Raw genomic sequence first — 23,918 nt, forward strand, 5'->3', positions numbered from 1 at the left:
GGAGTGTGCTGTGAAAAAAAAGTTGACTTTTATGAAGTTCTCATCTGATGAGTCTAAAGTCATCCTTATTACTTGGTCCTATGTTACAAATTTTGTTATTGCTGAAAATGGTCCATTACTATACTTTTCACTCTACATTCCCTTTCCTTTACGCTGCCTGTAGCCACTAAGTGGCACGTGTCAAAACTTTTTCTTTTTCAAGATAATTTTATTTTTCATGTTATGAAAAGTTAATGTAATTATACTAATCTTTTTTTTACATGTACCCTAAAACTTAAAGTATAATAATAATAAAATTAAAAAAAAAACAAAAAACTTTTGCTTTTGAAAAGGAGGAAGAATATGGGGTCAAAACTAGGATGCATAGTGGGAACGTGAGGAGGAAAGGATATGAAATTTTTAAATTTTTTTAATGGGAGAAGGGTCTTTAATAATGAAATGTTTACTATTTTCAAGAACTCTTCTGGGCACTTTATATAAGTTAACTCATTTAATCATCTGAACAAACCACTGAGGTAGGAGCTTATGTTGTTTCTGTGAGAAAACTGAGGCACAAAGAACTTAAAACTTTCTCAAGGTCTCTGAGCTGCTTTGTGGTGGAGTTGGGTTACAAGCTGAGATGGTTTGGCTCTAGAGTCCGTGTTCTAACTCTTACGCTAGAGACAAGAAAGCAAAAAAGTCATCTGTGAAAGGAAAGGCAGAATAGTAATTTTAGAGCTTGACTTCTATCAACAAATACATATTTGGTTTATAGAAAAACATACCTTGTTGAAGAAAAGGATTATATTTTACTTTTTGTCTCTTTTGTTTTTTTTCACAGAATGCTTAATGTGGTTACCTTAAAAAATAAATACGAGCAGTGACCATAACAGTAAGGAAGTGATTTTACAAATTGAAGGACAATTCAGAAAAAAAAAATTGCAAATTTACTAGTGTGTATAAGAAAAAGCAAAAGGCCAAAACAACAGCACTTAATAATTCCTTTAAGAATGTGATAATTCCCTATAAGACATTATTATTTCATTGAGGTTCTGCATATACCATATATACAATTGATGGGACTATTAATTAAAAGGAACTGAAAAGTTTCCTGAATTTAATATTAGATATAGTAGTAATTCTTGTTTTAAAAAACCTACATAGTCAAATAATCAATACTTTTCCTCTTTTTCTTGTCTTAATGGCTATAACCATTGGAATATCTCTGAATTATTCCATTTACCGATATTATTTTAATTTTTCCAAGAATCTCCCAAGTGTAATATCCATAGTCATTCAGCAAAGAGGAATTCGATAGCATATATTTGGTTAGTTTATCTGCTTTGAAGAGTTTTCTAAGATTTCACATCCCAATTATTAGAAACTAATGACAATTACTTAATTATATAAAATTTGACCAAAAATATTCATGTTTAAATACATCTTTTTCAGGTATCACAGGAGTTTATTATTAACAATTTTAATCTCAGACTAAAAAGCTAATAAAAATGTTTATATATATACAATTATCAGAGATACTATAGGTACTATTTATATGTTAATGTGAGGTATTTAGCAGATGTAACATAAAGGTGACTAACATCTTGAAACATATGCCTTTGTCACCAAGATTTAATAATCTTCATGTACCCAGAGAAGGATACAATTAAAACATGGCCATGCTACTTATAAGACAATATTCTTATTCATTTTTCTTTTTTTTTAAAAAAAAGGGAATACGGTAAAATTATCATATGTGACATCATTAAAGAAAGTTTCATGTTGATCTATTATCTGATAACATTATAATCTGCAAATTGTAATTAACCTATGATATTTATAAGTACCTATGTCGGCTTTGACCATTATGCCAGCAAATGTGTAACAAATCGGCCTTATAATGGCAGCATAAAGGTGTCCTATTTCACCTCGCTTATGTTCACTGTGCATTTCAGACAAACCCAGCTACAGCAGCTGAGAAATGGAAATTGACAAGAAAACATTAAAACTGGTTTAACGGTGCTGTGTGTTTCTTCTCTAAGTATGATTAAATAATCATAAGAACTTCTCTAAGGGCTAATCTGCTATATTTTCCAGATTTTCACCTTGGGGACATATTGTCCCTTGTTACTGAAACCTCAGGGACAGAAGGGGACGCCACAGGGTGGCACAGCAGGAAGCTGAAACACTGATGAAACAGTGTTCAGTTAATGAAGGCATGGCCCATGGCCTCCGCTGCTCTGCCATATGTTTGAAGAAATGCTAATGACTACAATTCAAATACCTTTTTCATCTTAACTATATGTAAATGTGTTTATAAATGCTCTCTTATAAATATACGATCACATTTTTAAAAGCCAAGTGCTAATGTTGCTTTCAACATCTATAATACACAATAATTAAAACTTCAGCAATTCTGCTTAATTATACCTTATGGGAAACTGTACAGTAATTTATAGAAATTAAGCAGAAAAACAAAGATCAACAGAAATAAAGCAGCAGTTGAACAACTGAATAATAAATCACTTTGGTCATTAATTTACAACAGCAAAATCATTGTAAGTAAAAGACTTCAATCCTCATTCTTAAACAGCTGACATGTGAAAAAGAAGGTGTTAGAAATTTGAGTATTCCTTTTCAGAGCACAGCTTGAACTGATGGTGGCATTGTCTATGTTGTTACTTTGTTCTTATGCTGCCCCCCAAAATCAAGTGGTAATTTTTAGTTGAAAACTTTCATTATTCTAATTCTAATATGAGACATCTATCCTCATTTTCTTACACTTTTCCTCAACATTGCAGATAATTATTTGCTGGTAAATGGTCTCTTTTATGACAGATCCATTCTTCAGTGAATGTGCAGCAGCTCTACAACAGCAGCTCATTTAAAAGATCCAGTTGGTACCCAGTTTGGGATATGTTGTACATTACATAATTTTTAAAACTACCCTAAAAGCTAAGTTGACTAGATCTATAAAACTGTAGATAACTATACATTCTAATCAGTAGAAATGACAAATTCTCACACCCTAAAATGTTCCCACTAAATACCAAAAATGATTGATTGTGGCTTAAAATTCCCATTAATTAATTAGATCAATAAACTTACTTATGCATGTATTAATAGAAAAAAACTTCTAAGTTTGAATTAGCCATTATTTTGAGACATTTCATTAGAGTTGCTATTTTCTGCCATTTGTTTTCATTTCTAAAACAAAAATATTTGCTTAAACTCCTCTATACTACATCTCTTTTATTTGTCAGTAGAACTTTTTTAAAAATTTCATGTAATTAATTCTTTTATTGTCTTTAATAGCTGCTAAATTTCTAGATTTCTTAGTTCTTCCCCCACGTGGAGGTTATGAAACTATTACTTTCATTTTCTTCAATGCTTTATGGTTTCCATTTTAATATTTATAGGCTTAGTCCATTTGGATTAAAAAATAGAGAAGTAGGGATCTAGTTTTATATTCTTTTAAATAGCAATTTTTTCAGACTTTTTAAAAACTAATAGTTGTACGTGTTCATGGGGTACATAATGATATTTTGATACTTTAATGTGTAAACAAATTTTTCAACACCTTATTATATGCATTTCTCACTAGATTTATATGCAAATATCATCATATATTCCATATGCATGCATGCATTTATCTGTTTCTGAGTTCTCTATCTTGTTTTTCTCACCTATTTGTTATTTTTCTGCCAATATTTTAAACTTGTATTTCTGAAGATTTATGATATATTTAATACACAGCAGAACAAGTCCCTTATTCTTTGCATGGTCTCTTTTTTACCCCAAATTTCTTGACATTTCTCCCTATAAATTGTAGAATTTTTGTGTCCTGGTGCACACCTATCCCACTTTGCAATATTATATTTGATTCACAAAAAGAATAGATGAAAAGTTAATGAATCAGACAAATAGAATAATCACCCTAAATTTAAGATTCACCTTCAGAGCTGGCCAGTTATAGATAGGGTTACATCTACCTATCCTATAGGTTTTCTATATCCTATATCCCATCATTCTGCTTTCACCTCCAAGGTAACCACTATTTTGACGCTTGTATTTATTATTTTATTTAGTGAATAAATACTCATAAAGAATATATAATTCTTTATAGAGATTTTAAAAGTTACCATCCTTTATTAGTCTTCTTGAACTTTTTTCCATCAACATTATGTATCTGACTCATTCACGTGATTACATAGAGATAGAGTTTATTCATTTTTACTGCTACATAACATTTCCTTGTCTGAATGTGCCACGGTTTATTTTTCTCTTGCTTATGGTAGAAATTCGAGATTTCTAATGATTTTCAAAAATCATAACCAGTGCTGGTATGAACATTTTATGCATATCTTAGTTCAAACGTGCAACACTTTCACTAAAGTACATACCTACAAATGAATTACCTGAATCACAGTGTAGGTGAATATTCAACTTGACAAAGTAATGCTGCATTGTTTTCTAAAGTATTTGTAACAAACATGCATGCCTTTAATATTGTGTTTTTCTCTGTGTATGTGTATGTATAATATTTGATTTCTTTCTCTGTAATATTTTAGATCTAATATGTATTAAATTATTTCCATACTATTCCACAAAATATAGTAATCAGAAATTTTGTTCCAACCCATTTTGAAAAATCTTTTATTGCTACTGTCATCATAACAATGTGACCTCGAACAAATTATTTAATAGATGTAAACTTTTTATTTTAGGGAAATGAGTAATAGAACCTAATTCATTTAGCCATTGCTGAAATAAAATGAAAGAGATAGTTCAAGAAAGGACCTTAGTAGGTTGGAATATAGGAAATGTTCAGTAAATGCCAAGTGCTTATTATTATTGTAATTGTTATTATTACATGCTGAATAAAATCTCTGGGGCTCTTTTACTAAAAAATTCAAAGATTTGAGGACAGTAAACCATTTGCATATGTTTAGTCAATCATGTGAATGTTGGGGAAGGTAAAAGATTAACATATGTAATTTTTAATATTAATCTAAATAACTGTATAACCCATTCTTCAATGAAAATCTAAATATCAGTTACCCAGATGGTAAAAAATACAAAATTCTGGTTATTTAAGAGGAATCAATTCCAGATATCTATTCTATCACATGGTGACTATAGTTAATAACAATATATCGTATTTGTGAAAATTGCTGAGTGGATTTTAAGTTTTGTCACCACAAAAAAATGATAAGTATGTAAGGTACTACATATGTTAGCTCAATTTAATCATTCCATGATGCATATATACTTCAGAACAACCAGCTGTACATAATATTTATAATTTTTATTTGTCAAAAAATCAACTACCCAGATATTTTAGCTGTATATACTCAACCACAAAATATGACCATAATATTTATCTGAATGTGTATGGCTCTTATAGATAGCTTTGGGCAGGATTCCCAGTCCCTCCAATGGTCTATTTTCCTTATAAATTAAAAAGTTTATTTGGTCAGGAAGGCAAAAACATTATTTTAAAATGTTAAAAGTAAAAATGGAGGTAAGGGGTGACTGTTTAACACATTTAAAAAACAAAGCAAACAAAACAGAAGACAAGAGTTAAGCAACTTCCTCAACACAGGCTAAAAAGTGAATGTTGAAAAGCCATTAGACTGATTTTGCAGATCTAGAAAATAAAGATCAGTGATATTTCCCCAAATGGGCTTGGCCACAAATCTATCAGGATGCATTTTAAAACAAGCAGATGCATTTGTACCCCTCACTAGGAATATCTCAGCTCTGCTTTGCTTTAAGCACATACTAAGGAATTCTGATTACTTGGGTCAACCATTCCTCTTTCAAACAAAAGCCTCTTAGTAAAGAAATGTCACATGGTTCAGAAAAAAACTGACAAAAGGGCAAATTCTTCTTCTTTCTTCATTGAAGTTGATTACAGGGTGGAATACATTCAAAGACCAGAACGTCTTGAAATTCATTTCCGAGACAAGAATCACAGCAAAGAAATACAAAATGATCAGTGATAGAACTAGACATTGTTTACCAGTAAATCATTTGCATAATGTTTACATATGAATGTATTATTGATGAGTATGGACTTTTCTCATATTATTTTTTCTTAATGAATTTGATTTAGTTTTTTAACAATGACCAGTGCCTCTTGTTCTACCTCTGTCTGATACTATTCCCGGTTGTTGCAGACTCTTGTCAATCTATTTTTCCTCTTATGGCCACTTAAAGATGGAAACATGATGCATTTATCCTGGGGTTTGTTAAATGATTTAATGATGCAAAGCATATGGAAATGCTTCTAAATAATGTGTAATAGCAAGCTTAGCAATTGGAGGCTGTCTTGAATTTTGATAACTTACTAAGGGAAATATTGATGATTGGGAATGTTGGATGTTTAAGGGGAGAAAGTGAATAATTTACCTATGTTACCTGGATTCTTGACACCTATTCCTTGGACCTCAGGGAGGATCTCTGATTATCCTTTCAAAAAAAAAGCAATCTTCTTTATGGTTCTTTTCTATGTGATTCACTACACTTGTGAGTGATACGTTTACCACAAAATGAAACAAAACTAGCTCAGCACACTTTGAACAAGTAGAAATCTTGGGAGGGGGACGGTTTTCCTTGCATATGGATAGAATTTATGTAAACAACTCTAATGAGAACTTTATATGGCATTCCCAATAATGAAATCCAATTTACTTAAAGTGAATAAGAGAAAAGTGGAGTGCCATGTATGGGAATATTCTTTGCTAGTCATTGAAACTGATCTTACTCTTACAAGGAATGCGGGCTTCCTCATCAAACTTCTACCTGGGAAAAGTGCTGCCATTTTCCCATCACTCTCCCTCTCCCAGTGGTCTTGTCCTTTTAACTATTAGCCTCTTTCCAGATGTGATTTCTCTTCCAGAGGTTAGCGAAACCCCAGCCTCTTTGATCATGGACTCTGTGACATATCATAATCAAAAGCTTTTCTGTTTGAGGGTGGGAGAATTGGAATTTCAAGGGTAGAATAATCATGGAAACGATCCTATATATTTCTGTACAGTATTTTAAAATTATGTTTCACCTATTTAAAAAAAAAGAAAAACTCCCCCAAACACAAACAAAACAGAAATATTTTGTTGAGAGGTAATCTTTTGCCAAAATTATTTCCTAAGTCTAAATAAAAAGATGATAAATCACCCAGTTGCACTGATCCATTGTTAACCGTTGCAGTGCAATAGACTGAAGGATTAAAATTCCTATTCATTTTACCAAGGGATTGGGGAAGTAAGACCTCTCAATTCTACTCAACTGTGTAAAAATTGGGCCTTCCCTTTAAATAAATAATTGATAGCTCTTTTATCCCAATTAGTTGTCAACTCAAATTTCTTTGAAGGAATGAGGATGGAAACACAAAAAAACAGAAAGATTACATTTTGTACATGTTTGGTCTCTTTTTCATAGCAAAGTCTATAATTTTTTATTGTTTTCTAATAACATTTATTTATATTTAAAGTAAACTAGTATTTAACATAGAGTTTGCCACAAAATGATATTTGAGAAAATAAAGTAAAATATTGGTCATGGATATTCTTTTATAATTATGGTTCAAAATAATAGATTAAGACTGTACTCTAAAGTATGAATTCTGAAGGAAGAATGAGCCTTCAAACGTCAAACTTTTGTATCTGGTTTTTAAATATATAATTAGCCATAAGAAGAAGTAAATCAGTGAGCATGGATTTTTTTTAACAAAGACATAGGTCAAGCACATAAATAGTATTGCCAAAAAATTTAGTTTTGTAAAACTATGTATATTGATGCATTGAATATTTTATTTACATTAAATCACTTATGAGGCAACAATATAGCAATGTACTCTAAACCACAAGAGCCAAGAATTTTAATAGGGCAATATGCCAGACTTTAAAACTTGAAATGCTATGGAAGAGGCCAACTTTTATGATTAATTCAATTTTTTTCTTCAATGTGTTAAAAGTTTCTGCTTTTAGAACCTTCCAAACATACTTTCAATATATATTTGTGAACATAGAATGGCAGTTCATCGGCCAGATACATCAAGCAATGAACCATGTTTGGGGAAAGGTAATGATTAATCAACTTAATTGATCAACAAAAACTATTGAACATCAAGTAAGTTTTAAGACATTATTATAAACTTCCTTATTTAGTTCATTTAATGTCCATATGTAACGAAATATATTTAGTTATGTGTCCTCAGAATGAAAGTAATGAGAAATGGGCAAACTATTCTTGAGCTCCCTCATTTTAACAACATGAGTTAAGACTCAGATTTGCACAAAGCTAATAGATGTCAGAAACAGGATTAAGTCCAAGTCTTCTGTCAAGTTGTATGGGTATAAATAATGGTATTTCTTACTCATTAGGTACTCATTAGAAACTATCTTTTCATTTCAAACAAGAGGTGTAAATGTTGCTGGTTAGCCTAGTAAGTGATTGATATTGTTAGAAACTAAAAAGCAGCCTAGAAAATGAGTATCCCATTTTGAACACTTTGAAAGTTAATTTTAGGGTAAGTCATTTTCCTCATTTGTGAGCCTCACTTTCTGCACTTGTAAATTTGAGAATTTGAAGAGTTGATTTCAAGTAAAATTTTATAGTTAAAAATAAAAATATCAAATGTCTGTTGTCTATACATTTAGTTGATAGCTGGAATTGATGCTTCCCGTAACTGATACATTATGGAGGCTTTGGTTTTCTGTACCATTAGGTTATTTTATTCTATCTGAGTTGACTACAACGTATGACTGTTAGCTGGTCATCATGCCACCATCATGGTCTCTATATGCACTCTTTTATTTTACATTTCCTAGGTGGTACAGATAAACCTTATACCATAAAAATATTTTTTCTATTACTGATGCTAATTTTCATTAAAAATCTTCATTTCCCACATGGCTGAAATTCAATTTCAATCAACTTAACGGTCCTCAACATCTTTCCAAAGGATTATTATGAGGTAGGTAAAAGTTACTTGGTGCCAGCTTACTGGGATGAAGATGGAATATTTAGCCTCAGTCAATGACTGTTGGCCATGAGCACAGTCCTTACACCAGTCTATTACAGTTACCTCATACACAGGTCCCAGTTACATCAACCTTTGCACGCCTTCAGTTATAAGTCTCTCATTTTCCACTCATGTTCTATTTTCTGAGCCAAAGACTTTCACATCCTTGATCCTAAGGGCATCATGAAAGCCCCCATGCTATTCTTCAGCACATGAAAAGTATTTCACTGTTCTCATGCCATGTCTGGGGTATGAACAAATCATGTGATATTGTTTCAGGCTATCTGCCTGTACACAACAGGCAACCTTTATTTTTCTTTTGTCGTGGCAGTTTTCTGGGCTTTTCTCAGAAAACGAGTGCAAATCATCTTCAGGTTAAAATCCATTCCTGTTTGAGTTTTTATGTCTTATCTCCCTACTACAGTATGGATGAAATCCAATCCCAATTTTTTCATGGATTCACTCTTCATTCTATATGGCTGTATTTCTCTACCCATTTTGCTTAGTCTTTATCTAGGCTGGTGCCTAAGTTACCATGCATTCTCTTTATTTTGAGTATCATCTGGGATCTAGGCTGTTGATAACAAGAAGCACTTTTGATATTCTAATATCTAAAAAGTTTCACTGAAAGTGAGTATCTCATGATCTAGCTTCCTAAGTGGGAAAAGTACTAAGCAAATGTAAAGGGCAAAAAAGTTAATGTTTCAAAATACCATCCTACTAAATTCATATTTACTCATTGCACACTGAAGAAGAAAATTTGGGCAAACTGGACATTCACATTTTATTGACCATTTGAGGCTACACACAAAAAGGAGCTGCTGTTATTGGTTGCCTAAATATGCAGGCTATTAAAAATTATTCTGCATGCCTTTTGATTAATCTTTGTAGTTTAGCTATCATAAATACTAGTATTTGGCATAATCTTGTTAAAACACTGTTTATGTAGATTTTTCTTTGAGACAAGACTTATTAAGAAAACATACCCTTTAGAATAATCACAATACAAAGGAGCATATTCACTGAAAATCATCCATTTCACTTAATTAATGTTGATTTACTGACAATGATTTTTTTCCAAATAATTATTGGTGGATAATTTGTTGTTTAGGAGTTGCATATTTTGTGATTATCACTGTCTCACTAATCAAACAATAAGTACAAATAGAGTGACCTAGACTGATGGTTGGCCTAGGAAACTCCTGGCTTTTGCCTGCTGCCCTGTGTAATTATTTATAGTGTCTCCTTTTACTCTGAAAAACATGTTTGTTTTGGACTATAAATTATTCAGTTCCCTAGTTATCATAGATTATATCTGCCTTACATTTTTCAACACAGGTCATGAGTGGATTTAGTAGTTTGAAAGTTTCTGTTAGACAGAATACACTAATTGTTGCTGATGATGCTTCTGGAGTATTTACCACTTTCCATTCCTCCTGATTTCTAAGAAACAATTTTTCTACTGTTTACAGATAAGGCCAATCATTGAGGAAAAGGAGAATATTTCAATGCAAAAGGAATTTTGATATCAGGAATTATGGGTAGCAATAGCCTCAGCTTAAATATATTATTTTCAAAATCCTTTTATCACTTGCATGCCCCTTGGAGGTCTGACATGGAAGCAAGGCTTTATCCATCAGCCAAAATAGTAGTCCTTCATAACCTTAAGTTGTAGAAACAGCAATCTTTTATCTGACTCTTTAAAACTCAGTATCAACTAAATCTTTATTAAATTTCATAGAATTTTAACCACGTATCCTACTTGACGAATAAGATTTTAGTTTCAACTATTATTCTCCATTTTTGTTGTCTGTATTACATAATAAATTAGTGTTCAAGAACTTGAAAATCTGCCATTTTTACTCAACAGATTTTGTCTTCATACATAAGCCAAGTTGTGGAATCTCAATATTGATCTGAATCTTTAAACATTCTTTTGGAATAATGTTATTACATTATTGTCCTAAGGATCATGGTGTTTAGGAATAATCTGATAGTGCTAGTATCCTAGTATTCTTACTATACTGTTTAAACAACACTTGTCCAACATTATGCAGTTATTTTTAGTCTTGTCCGTAGCAGCCCAGAAGCAAGTATGTTTTCATGTGTTCCAAACTGTATTCTAGAATGAGCCTTAGGAAGCAACTAAACACAATGGGACATTATAAAAGAGAGTTAGACATTACTTTTATTAAAGCCAAAAGCATTACTTTTAGAAAAATAGATCCTAGTGTTCACATGAAATATACTAAACATACACACCCAATACGTTCTTACATTTGGTTATATAAGACTTAAATTTGTCACTAAGATAAGGAGAAGTTGTTATTGTAAGTGTTGTTGTTATTATTATTTACTTTTTAGTTATGTCCAATATTGAATTTTATATCACTAATGTTAACAACAATTTTCACTCTTTTAAAGACCTTATAATCATCAAGATACTGTTTTCCTATCATAGAAAACTAAATTTTGGAATTTAAATAGAGAATTAATATAATACTTGAACACAACCAAAGCAATTTTTGAGTAAAATTAAGTCACATGCTATTCTTCTTATAAAAGTAGGGTGTTCTTCAATGTTTTTTCAAGAAAGCACATTTAAAAACAAAGTGAACGAAAAACAAAATTGTGGTTTCTTACCACCGTAATCCAGTGAATTATTTAGGTCATAGTCTCAAAGTAAAATATCCTCTTAAATAGATTACAACTTTGAGAAAATACTAAACTGTCATTTTTGTTTCAGATGATGCAGATGATTAAAAAGATGATCATGAAGACACACTGTTTAAATGATTAGGGAAAGCATTAGACCAAGGGACATGATAGTCATTGGTCAAAATTCTTAAATAGTTCTCTTTCTATTAAACCTCATTACCAGAAAGCTAAGCATATGAACGTACTACTCTGGCCAGCTGTAGAATCATCTTAACTAATATTTAATTAGTCTTTTTATTGCATAATACAGGATCTTGTGCATTATTATTAAATTACTCTCAAGTGCATTGCCTACTATGGCGCCAATATGGTTAAAATTCTGTCATAGTGTTTCTCTCAATTTCTTAGATGAAAAAAGTCAGTTTTTGCCTTTATTTTTAAGAAGCTTAAAGTGAATTTTTACTGCAAGTTGACAAATTTCTCTAGTCTGAGTTTGGGGACACAGTTATATTTTCTTTTTCCTTTACTACTTACTAGCAGTTGTTTGTTTTGTTTTGTTTTCATATATTACGTATATATTTAATGGTAAGGTAGCCCCAGTTCTTTTTGGAAGTATGAAGGTCAACAAATAGCATGCTTTTCATTAGAAATTAAGTGCCCTGTATCTAGAGAATTTTGTCCCCTGAATAAGACTTCTGCAATTAGACTAAGTAGTAGCTTGCTTTCTCATGTAACTTGAGCCATTAGGTTAGGGTTGCCTACTTGCTTGTTTGTTGTGGATAAATATCACACTATTAAGTGTGTTATGCCATTAAGTAAAAATTTTATTCACCCTTCCCATGCTAAAAGATACTATTGTGAATTCTTGCTTCTTATTTAAAAATGAGAAACTAGGAATCATTGTACACAGCCTTCAACACATGCATTTTATGCCAAACACTCTCTTTTTTTAGGGGATTTAACCTGGGAAAAAAGGAAGAGGCACAAATTCTTCTTGAGTCACAAAGACCAAGCAGATATGCACAAATATCTCCTCTTAGCCTTACATGCTTTTAATACATACTTGCATAATATATCACATTAAAAACTTGTCTGGTTTTTCCTTTGTGTGTTTATGTTATTGTTGCCGTGTGTGACTTCTGGATCATGAAGTTTTGAAGTCCCAAACTAACAACATAAGATGTTGGTAAGAATGGCAGGTGAATAGTCACCTGTTTTCTTCGCACTTTCAAGTATTGTTTCAATTCTTACAACAAGACTGTCTCTGGATTGCTCTCAGGATGTAGCAATGGAGTGAAACCTGAAGCATGTTTTCTCTGGAAATCCTACTTCATTCTGATTTGAATGAACTTGTGTGAACTTAAAGCATCATTCAGCTTTGAGGTTCCTGTCCCATGCAGAAACCTAACATTTGTTGAGTTCCACAGAGAGAAGAGATATTTAAGCTCTTACGTATTTCTTAGCTTTCTCATCTTGGAGCATAAGATACTGTAGTGGAATCACGGATGGATTGGTGGCAGTGAGGGGCAAGTTCCATATTCAGCAGTCTGCTTCTCTGCTACCTTAGAGTCCATTTGGATTAGGAAAAGAACATTTTTGATTACAATATGTTTATTTGTTTCCATTTTTTCTTCTGAGATTCTTGAATTTATCTGATTTAAACGTATTTTCCTGCTACTATTCCTAAGAGTCATTGCTAAAACATAGTTCATTTTATTATAGAAACAGAGTAAGCTAATTATCTCCTGAGAACTTGCTATAATTTTAAGGGTTATGCACAAGATGTTAACTAATCACACAGCTCCCAGATATTTGTAACATGCAGTGTGACTCTGAGGTTGCATTTAAATGAGTGCTAGGCATGACTTATGATGTGTTGTTTCTGGTGCCGCATGGGAGAAAAAATAGTGCATTATGCAGGGTTAAATTCACAATACTTTACATGTCTTATTTCAGATAGAAGTATATAATATTTTATCACAATTCAATACTTCACAGCATTTTCTAAAAATTAATATTTTCTGCCAGGCATGGTGCCTCACGCCTGTAATCCCAGCACTTTGGGAGGCCGAGGCGGACGGATCACGATTAGGAATTTGAGAGAAGCCTGGCCAACATGGTGAAATCCCATCTCTACTAAAACTACAAAAATTAGCCAGGCACAGTGGTGGGTGCCTATAATCACAGCTACTCGGGAGGGTGAGGCAGGAAAATCGCTTAAACCCGGGAGGCGGAGGTTGCAGTGAGCCGAGATTGCACCACTGTACTCCAGCCTGGGTGACAGAGCAAGACTCTGTCTCAGAAAAAGAAAAAAATAATAATAACAATAATAATATTTTCAGTTTAAAAATATTTATAAAATAAGAGAAATTAATTGCCAATTGCAAATATAATGTAAATTAATGCAAACTAGTATGAGTTAATATACATGTGTTAAAATAAATATCCTTTTAAAATCAGATCTTAAAATAATGTCAGTAATGTGAATAGGGAAACCTGAGGCTTATTTTTTCGTATCTTATGTTGAAGTCAATGTAATTGCTGCTGGTAATAAGAAATCTATTAGAACTGTTCAGAATTGTGAGATTAAAATGAAAAAATATGTAGAACTGATGCATTTGATTTGCAAACCTGTTAACTAGATATCATTATGTCCAGGGTAGCTCTTTTTTAATTTATAAATTTTCCTTAAAAGATGTCTACATTCACTATGTTTATTTAGTCACTATCTATTCATTCTTTAATGCTTTTAGTTTCACGTATTCTAACCAACTATTAAATTTATGCTGCTTATAGTCCTAATAAGTTTCAAGGTCTTAAATACCAAAGGAAATGAATCTCTAGCCATTACCCTCCAAAATCTATCTGAAGCTTGATATGGCTACTTTCCTATTTTCACTGAAAATTTCTCCTCTCAAAATATGTTATATTATCTTGTTTCTTTACCTACACCCCAAATCACTTTTTTCTGTTTTAAGTATTTTCAATTTTAAAAACTGTTTTTACATCCTCTTTCTCTCTAGAAGACAAGTACTCTTTTTTATTCTTGTTTATTTTTATCCAAAGCACTAACTACACTAGCTTGCAAATAACACTTGTTCAAAAATTACTCATGGGTAGAAAAAGAAAGATAAAGATCTTTTTGCTTTGAAAGAATTTTGGCCTGATCTTGGTGAGATTTAAGTCACTTTGGGTACTGCTTTAGATTCTTCCCTGTGTCCTCAAAGAATTGAAGATTTTTCTTATTCTTCAAATACGTTATTTGGGAATCACAGAATCCAGAGAGAATTCAAATCTCTTCACTTAAATGGCTTTTTTTCCTTTTATCTGAAATTTATGATAGCCTATTTTTTGTTCCTCATAATAAAAATAATTGCTTGCAATTTTAAAATGAATTAGAAAATTATTTATTTTCCAATAAAACAATATCTTATCAAGCATACGAGATCAAAATTCTGCATTGGTTTAGTAACATACCTTTTCTCCTGCCTATTTTTAAACAGAGCATTTTTGTAATATATACATGCTGGAGTCAATTAGGAAATGTAATGCAGAAGTATAACAATATTATTTACAAGTATAGTAGTGTACTTATGGCTCAAGTAAATACACTGAGAAATAATCAGATACTAAAGCAAATGTGTATTTATATTTCCTCTTTTATCCTTCATAAAAAAATGTTCAAAAATGTTTGTATTAAAAATGTTCAGAGTATGCCTTCATCTAAAGTAAATATCTTTATTTAATGTTCCTTTGAGGCTTCCTGTATGTAGCTTAGTATGTCCCCTTAAATATATATATTGCATGGATTCTAAGATTTTAATACATTTTTTATTTACAAAAATGATATCTTATTTTTTCATCATGCTCACTTTTTTTAAATGAGGAATTTGGCATAAAGTCTTTTCATCTTGTTAATGTCTACGGCATGGAGACTATGAGAAGTTATTCCAGGTATAACTACAATGAGGAACCATGTTCCCTAAAACAAACGCAGACTTACGTTTAAGTATTTAATCCACCTTGACTTAATTTTGTATAAATCTGTAAGGAAGGGGTCCAGTTTCAGTTTTCTGCATATGGCTAGCCAGTTTTCCGCATATGGCTAGCCAGTTTTCCCAACACCATTTATTAAACAGGGAATCCTTTCCCCATTGCTTGTGTGTGTCAGGTTTGTTAAAGATCAGATGGTTGTAGATGTGTGGCGTTATTTCTGAGGACTCTGTTGTGTTCCATTGGTCTATACATCTGTTTTGGTACCAGTACCATGCTGTTTTGGTTACTCTAGCCTTGTAGTATACTTTGAAGTCAGGTAGTGTGATGCCCACAGCTTTGTTCTTTTTGCTTAGGATTGCCTTGGGTATATGGGCTCTTTTTTGGTTCCATATGAAATTTAAAGTAGTTTTCTCTAATTCTGTGAAAAAAGTCAATGGTAGCTTGATGGGGATAGCATTGAATCTATACATTACTTTGGGCAGTATGGCCATTTTCACAATATTGATTCTTCCTATACATGAGCATGGAATCTTTTTCCATTTGTTTGTGTCCTCTCTTATTTCCTTGAGCAGTGGTTTGTAGTTCTCCTTGAAGAGGTCTGTCATATCCCCTGTAAGTTGTATTCCTAGGTAAAGAGGTTCTGCACAGCAAAAGAAAATATCATCAGAGTGAACAGGCAACCTACAGAATGGGAGAAAATTTTTGCAATCTATCCATTAGACAAAGGGCTAATATCCAGAACCTACAAAGAAACAAATTTACAAGAAAAAAACAACCCCATCAATATGAACAGATACTTCTGAAAAGAAGACATTTATGTGGCCAAAAAACATATGAAGAAAAGCTCATCATCACTGGTCATTAGAGAAATGCAATTCAAAACCACAATAGGATACCACCTCATGCCAGTTAGAATGGAGAACATTAAAAAAATCAGGAAACAACAGATGCTGGAGAGGATGTGGAGAAATAGAAATGCTTTTACACTGTTGGTGGGACTGTAAATTAGTTCAACCATTGTGGAAGACAGTGTGGCGATTCCTCAAAGATCTAAAACGAGAAATACCATTTGACTCAGCACTCCCATTACTGGGTATATACCCAAAAGATTATAAATTATTCCACTATAAAGAAACATGCACACATATATTGATTGCAGCACTATTCACAATAGCAAAGACTTGAACTAACCCAAATGCCCATCTATGATAGACTAGGTAAAGAAATTGTGGCACATATACACCATGGAATACTATGCAGCCATAAAAAAGGATGAGTTCATGTCCTCTGCAGGCACATGAAACTGGAAAACATCATTCTCAGCAAACTAACACAGGAACAGAAAACCAAACACCACATGTTCTCACGGATAGGTGGGAGTTGAACAATGAGAGCACATGGACACAGGGAGGGGAACATCACACACTGGGGCCTGTTGGGGGCTAGGGGGCTAGGGGAGGGATTTCATTAGGAGAAATACCTAACGTAGATGACGGGTTGATGGGTGCAGCAAACCACCCTGGCGCATGTATACCTATGTAACAAACCTGCATGTTCTGTACATATATCCCATAACTTAAAGTATATATATAACACAGATTTCTGGGAAGATCAGTTTACAAAAATCAAAACAACATAACTCAAAACAAAAGATCCACAACTAAATCTGCTCACAACTCCCTTCTTTTGCGCTATGCTCACCAAAACCATTCCATGTTCTAGCTTTAGTTTAAGAAGGGCAATTTTGGTTTCAAAGGTGATTCATTTATTATTTAAGGCTTCATGCACTACTTCATTCTTTTGTGCTAATTCTGTCCATACTTATTCACTAAAGCAGCTTCTCTTACTCTTATTACTCTTTCCTACTATCACCTAATCTAGCGACATTGTGCCAAAAATAGCACAAAACTGGCTCTTTTATACAATTTTTTGTGTGTTTTCAGAGAATTGACTGGCACTGCTACCTGAAAACTGTCTATTGGTTTTGCTCATTTCTTAAACAATGGTCAAATGTTCACCCACCCAAATATGCACAGGTACTTTGAAAAAAAGCAACAGCAATCAGCTTGCTTTAAGGCCTTCAACTTTTACATGCAGATAATGAGGCAGAGCTCAAACCATATAGGAAATGTCCTTCAATTTGACAGTGCAAAGGGAATAGATCTTTCACAAACTGGTTCAACTGATAAGAAAACACAAGGTGACCAGTTGTATATCTGTTTACTTTCATTTCCCAGCTATTTCCATGTCCTATGATGGGAATGGATGGAAAGTTTCATGTTATGTTTTGGCTTCTACTAAATTAGTCCTACTGCTTCTGGAAAGAAGTTTTTTCCCTCCCAGAAAAACAAACAAACAAAAATACACATTTTAACTGAGAAAGAAAACCGGAGCTAAGCTGAGAGCAGGATGAAAACAGCACAGGGGTCATAGATATCAACGTGTAAATATTTGAAACATCTCCTTCAAAATTGGGTTAACTTGATTCATGCTTATAAACCTGGGATACACGTATCCCAAGGGATATGCAGTATTTTGCAGAAACACATACAGATCCATGGTGTAAATGTGGGATGCATCTTGGGAGAATGAGGAAAATAAAATTTATGGAAAACTGGGTAATTTTATTGGTAATCTGTTTAAAATACTATTAAAAATAAAAATTAGCAAAGATATGATGCCCACAAGTGGATTACTGAAATATCATCACCAAACAGGACATCAGGTATGCATAATATGAATAAGTAATAAAGTTCTCTTCATGACTGAGGCAGCCCTGTGGTGTTTTACCATAAAATAATTACTCAGGTTCTGTGCAGCCTTGTCCTGTTTTCACTCCCCCTCTCTTTAAAAATTTAGTGCAACTCTGACTTTAGTCATCCCTAGGAAAGGAGAAATTGGACATGCCCAAGCCTCTGGGAGTTTCCTGTGACTTCCACTGATGAGATTAGGAAGATTTTGGCATCTCGACTTTTTCCTTTAGAGTGACCAGTCAGAAACTGGTATCTAGAAGACTATGGTAACAATGAAGTAGGAGACCTCTCGTCACTGCATTTCTAGAGCCTTTATGTTGCTTCCTCTTCCTCAGCGGCTTATAAGCAGGGAGACTATTCACTCTGTGGCAGATGGGAGAGTGAAAGGGGTGCAGGGCCAACAGAAGTGTCCTAAGAAAACTGGACCCAATTTTCATAATAGCTAACAGGGAAGTTTGAAGAGGAAGAATTAAAGTTTGAGTTAATTGATATATCAATTTTAAAGGTGTTTCCTGGGGCAATATATGTGAGAATAGAAGAGCCTGATTTCATAGTGTGTCAGTTGCCAAAGCATGTAGCAGAAAATGCCAAAATTACATCAGGCTTAATATAGCATACAATCTCAAAAACATTCAGCAATTTCCATGGGAGTATTTTAATTTAATTTTCCAAGACTTTGGGGTTGCTCTTTTACTCTTTAGGAGTTTCTCAATGAGAATTGTACACATTTAGAAACTTCTGGGAGAATCAGGGTGACTCCTACACTGTTCTATATCATCCCTGATTAAGTAACTCATTAATGTAGTCTGCATAATTATAAACGGACAACTGGTCATTTGAATTAACATCTTCACTACTTGGTTAAAACGGAATTAATTAAATAATGAAAGTTCCTTTCAGATATCATAAGGCAATAAGAAAATTTTTACAAAAGTAAATTTTGATATATTGATGTTTAATTAATGAAAAGTTGAGAAAACAAAAGCTACGACTTCTTTTCTTGGAGCAGAATTAAAACACAAAAATTATAATTTTCCATTTTTCTATATATATATACATTTTGATACTTTATTTACATATAATTTCAGACTCACAGGGACACTATTAAATATATATACATGATGCTAATTTGTGTGTCTCAGCACAGCTGCTTTAAACATAATTTTTATGCAGCAGTACCACATACAATGTGTTGATAATTTATTTTTCTAAATTATACATATAATATATAAAATAAGTTTACTTCAAAATGCTTTTATTTCTTCCTCATCTCTGTATGTTGTCTTTTGTTGTATTTTAAAATTTAATTGAAGAATTTAATAATTCTTCAAACTAAATTAATTTTGTTTTTGAGATACTAAAGGTATCAAATTGAGTATAAAGAGTATTCTTTGTGGCCGGGCGCAGTGGCTCACGCCTGTAATCCCAGCACTTTGGGAGGCTGAGGCAGGCAGATCACGAGGTCAGGAGATCAAGACCATCCTGGCTAACAGGGTGACAGTCCATCTCTACTAAAAATACAAAAAAATTTAGCCGGGCATGGTGGTGGGCGCCTGTAGTCCCAGCTACTTGGGAGGCTGAGGCAGGAAAATGGCATGAACCCAGGAGACGGAGCTTGCAGTGAGCCGAGACTGCGCCACTGCACTCCAGCCTGGGTGACAGAGCGAGACTCCATATTAAAAAAAAAAAAAAAAAGAAAGAAAGAAAATATTATTTGCGAATGATCTTAAATAGTTCAAGAAAATTCAATTTTGAAAAATGAATATTAGTAATGAATATTAGTTAACTACTACAAATATTTTAGAAGTAAACTTCTAAGGTTCTCAGAACAATTCCAAAAGGGGACTTGTATAATACGAGTGCTGACATTTTTCTAATTTCAGTTTCATCACCTGTGAAATTGAATTAAACATTTTTACCTTAGGATTTGGTTGAGGGGCTGGTGGGGAGATACAGGTCATTATTTTTACGTCTAACTTAATGGTCATTTTGTAGCTGAATCAGTGCCTTGAAGAAACGGAATTTGGTATAAATGGAAGTTGTTGTTAGGAGAAGGTTACAAGTTTGGAGTCATGGGGCATTAAAGTGGGAATCCTTTATGCATGTTATTCCCTTTGCCTTCATGCTTTCTCCCTTTCCTTCCTAGGCCAACTCTGATTTACCCTTCAGTTTGGCTGAGGCATCACCTCACCTGGGAAGCATGCTCTCGGGAGACAGACTATAGTAAATTCGTTTGTATGCGTGCCTGTAGTATGACATGTATTCTCCTATCACAACATAGCTGACCTATGTCTTCACAGTGTTTACCGTAAGTGTTGTGCTTACCTAGCTCCTCAATTAGAATTTGGGCTCCATTTTTTACATTGCAAGATTTTCAGTTCTATCATCAAAATGTAGTGCCTTAATGCTGAACTATTTAAAATTCCATCATTCTAATAACCAGTGAGCTCCTGCTATGTCAGACACTCTACTAGGCTCACTGCACCTGATAAATCCAAAGCACAGACTAAATCTTGTTCTTGGTGAAGAAGTGTATTGTAACTATATAGAACAATAAAGATAAAACGATCATACTAGTGACCTAGAAGTGAGCAGACAGCCCCAGTGTTGTGAAATTGCTTCTAATGGACTCAGGGAATTCCCAAGCAATCAGAACACACATATGCTACAAACGAGCTGCAGGTGTTCCCCCCTGCATACTCCTACCAAGTGAGCACATTTTCATGTTCTTTTTTCTCTCGCTGTTCCTCAAAATAGGTTATTTTTTCCTCCACAGTAGAATTAGGCCTTCCAGAGAAGCCCTACACATGAAAAAATTAAACACAGGATAAGTACAGGTTGTTAAATGAATCTGTACTCCAAAAATAACATGAGGTGAGATTTCTGCCAAAAACAAGCAGTAAAAACAAAACACAAAACAACTAGGGAAACTTCATACAATGTTTACAAAGTTGAAAGTTGAAGTATTACTGTGTAATGTATTTTCTAACTACAATAATCAAGATAGAAATAAGATCACATAGGTTAAGATTTGTGAAGTGACTCTTAGAGCTTTCATTACTTGTCAAACTTTCTGGAATGCTTCTTATTGCACAGAATGATCTATGTGGAAAATAAAAATTTTGTAAAATATGGTTTATCAGGTCCAAAATATATTTATTAATAATATGGTGTGCTTACTGTAGAAAATTACTTACTTAGAAAATTCAAAGAAATATAATGTAAAAAATGCCTATATTCTGACCACACAAAAGCAATTACTGTTAACACTTTTGTTATATCTAATCCATTAATTATTTTCTATGCATATTTGTCTTGATATTTTTACATAGTTACTTTCTGCCCACCCAAAGTTTCACTATATGTTTGAGTCATATTATGCTTAATTATAGAGAGCTTAAATATTAACTACACTTACCAGAGATATTCCAGGCTGCAGAAAATGTTAAACTTTCCTCCCTCATTGAGTACCAGAGTACATTTGAATAATGGTTTTACATTTTCTTTTTTTTTTTTCATTTTGACTTATTTATTCTTCACACAAAACCCTTGAGAGAAATAAGAATACCCCCTTTCTTCAGGTGTGTCTATAGAATCAAGTGACTTACAAAGATCACTTATTCTAATCTAATCATTCTAATCTAATAGGTAGAGTAAGAGTGAATGTATTGTCCCCAAGGTTCTCCTTCAGAGTTTTCACCGCTACTGCACAGATTTTTTTTTTTCTTTTGAATCTTGTAAGTCTTATATTTTCCTTTCTTTTTTTATTATACTTTAAGCTTTGGAGTACATGTGCAGAATGTGCAGTTTTGTTACATAGGTATACACATGCCATGGTGGTTTGCTGCACCCATCAATCCATCATCTACATTAGGTATTTCTCCTAATGCTATCCCTCCCCTAGTACCCCACTCCCTGACAGGCCCTGGTGTGTGATGTTCCCCTCCCTGTGTCCGTGTGCTCTCATTGTTCAATTCCCACTTAAGAGTGAGAACATGAGCTGTTTGGTTTTCTGTTTCCGTGTTAGTTTGCTGAGAATGATGGTTTCCAGCTTGACCCATGTCCCTGAAAAGGACATGAACTCATCCTTTTTTATGGCTGCATAATATTTCATGGTATATATGTGTCACATTTTCTTTATCCAGTCTATCATTGATGGGCATTTGGGTTGGTTCCAAGTCTTTGCTATTGTGAACAGTGCTGCAATAAACATACGTGTGCATGTGTCTTTATAGAATGATTTATAATCCTTTGGGTATATACCCAATAATGGGATTGCTAGGTCAAATGGTATTTCTGGTTCTAGATCCTTGAGGAATCACAACACTGTTTTCCACAATGGTTGAACTAATTTACACTCCCACCAACAGTGTAAATGCATTCCTATTTCTCTACGTCCTCTCCACATCTGTTGTTTCCTGATTTTTTAATGTTCACTGTTCTAACTGGTGTGAGGTGGTATCTCCTTAGGCTTTTGATTTGCATTTCTCTAATGACTAGTGATGATAAGCTTTTTTTTCATTATGTTTGTTGTCCACATAAATGTCCTCTTGAGAACTGTCTTTTCATATCCTTTGCCCACTTTTAAATGGGGTTGCTTTTTTTCTTGAAAATTTAAGTTCCTTATAGATTCCGGATATTAGACCTTTGTCAGATGGGTAGATTGCAAAAATTTTCTCCGATTCTGTGGGTTGCCTGTTCACTCAGATGATAGTTTATTTTGCTCTGCAGAAGCTCTTTAGTTTAATTAGATCTCATTTGCCAATTTTGGCTTTTCTTACCATTGCTTTTGGTGTTTTAGTCATGAAGTCGTTGCCCATGCCTATGTCCTGAATGGTATTGCCTAGGTTTTCTTCTAGGGTTTTTATAGTTTGGGGTCTTATGTTTAAGTCCTTAATCCATCTTGAGTTATTTTTTGTATAAGGTGTAAGGAAGGGGTCCAGTTTCAGTTTTCTGCATATGGCTAGCCAGTTTTCCCAACACCATTTATTAAACAGGGAATCCTTTCCCCATTGCTTCTTTTTGTCAGGTTTGTCAAAGATCAGATGGTTGTAGATGTGGCATTATTTCTGAGGCCTCTGTTCTGTTCCATTGGTCTATGTATCTTTTCTTTTACATTTTCTAGTTGAATAAAAACATTTCAGATTAGTATCCTTTCAGAACTAGAATACGATGAAGTCTCTACAAAAAGAAGTCTTATGGTGGGAAAGTTGAAAAATTCTGTTTTCTACTCAATAGTATAAAAAATCTACAATTTAAACTTCTAAGATACTTGAGATTAAAGTACACATTTGGAAAATCCTAAGATACCAAGAGTTCAGAGGGGCTAGATGGGATCTGCGAACTGCTAGGACAAAAGATGAAGATTGCTATTGCCTGCTCCTGATCATGTGTGAGTGCTCAGACCCTTCTCTTCTTTGTCATTTGTGTGAAGGTGGCTAAAATATTAACGTAGAACTGCTGGGAGTACACTTGGTAAATTATCTCAAGATTGGAATCTATAT

At 33.4% G+C, this 23,918-nt stretch overlaps 1 long non-coding RNA gene across 2 annotated transcripts in view; it reads right to left on the bottom strand.

Annotated features, from left to right (window-relative positions):
* LOC129479444 (uncharacterized) overlaps positions 1–23,918 on the bottom strand; it is a 658,151-nt gene that overhangs the window by 413,334 nt on the left and 220,899 nt on the right. Inside the window, exon 5 of one of the 2 annotated variants that reach the window (XR_010120265.1) lies at positions 16,210–16,301. The exons of the other annotated variant lie outside the window; for it this stretch is intronic. This is a non-coding gene — a long non-coding RNA (uncharacterized lncRNA). Of the gene's footprint in view, positions 1–16,209; positions 16,302–23,918 lie in introns of those variants that run through there. 2 annotated transcript variants of the gene reach the window in all.

Source organism: Symphalangus syndactylus, chromosome 3 (genome assembly GCF_028878055.3).
Source record: "Symphalangus syndactylus isolate Jambi chromosome 3, NHGRI_mSymSyn1-v2.1_pri, whole genome shotgun sequence".
Lineage (NCBI taxonomy): Eukaryota > Metazoa > Chordata > Mammalia > Primates > Hylobatidae > Symphalangus > Symphalangus syndactylus.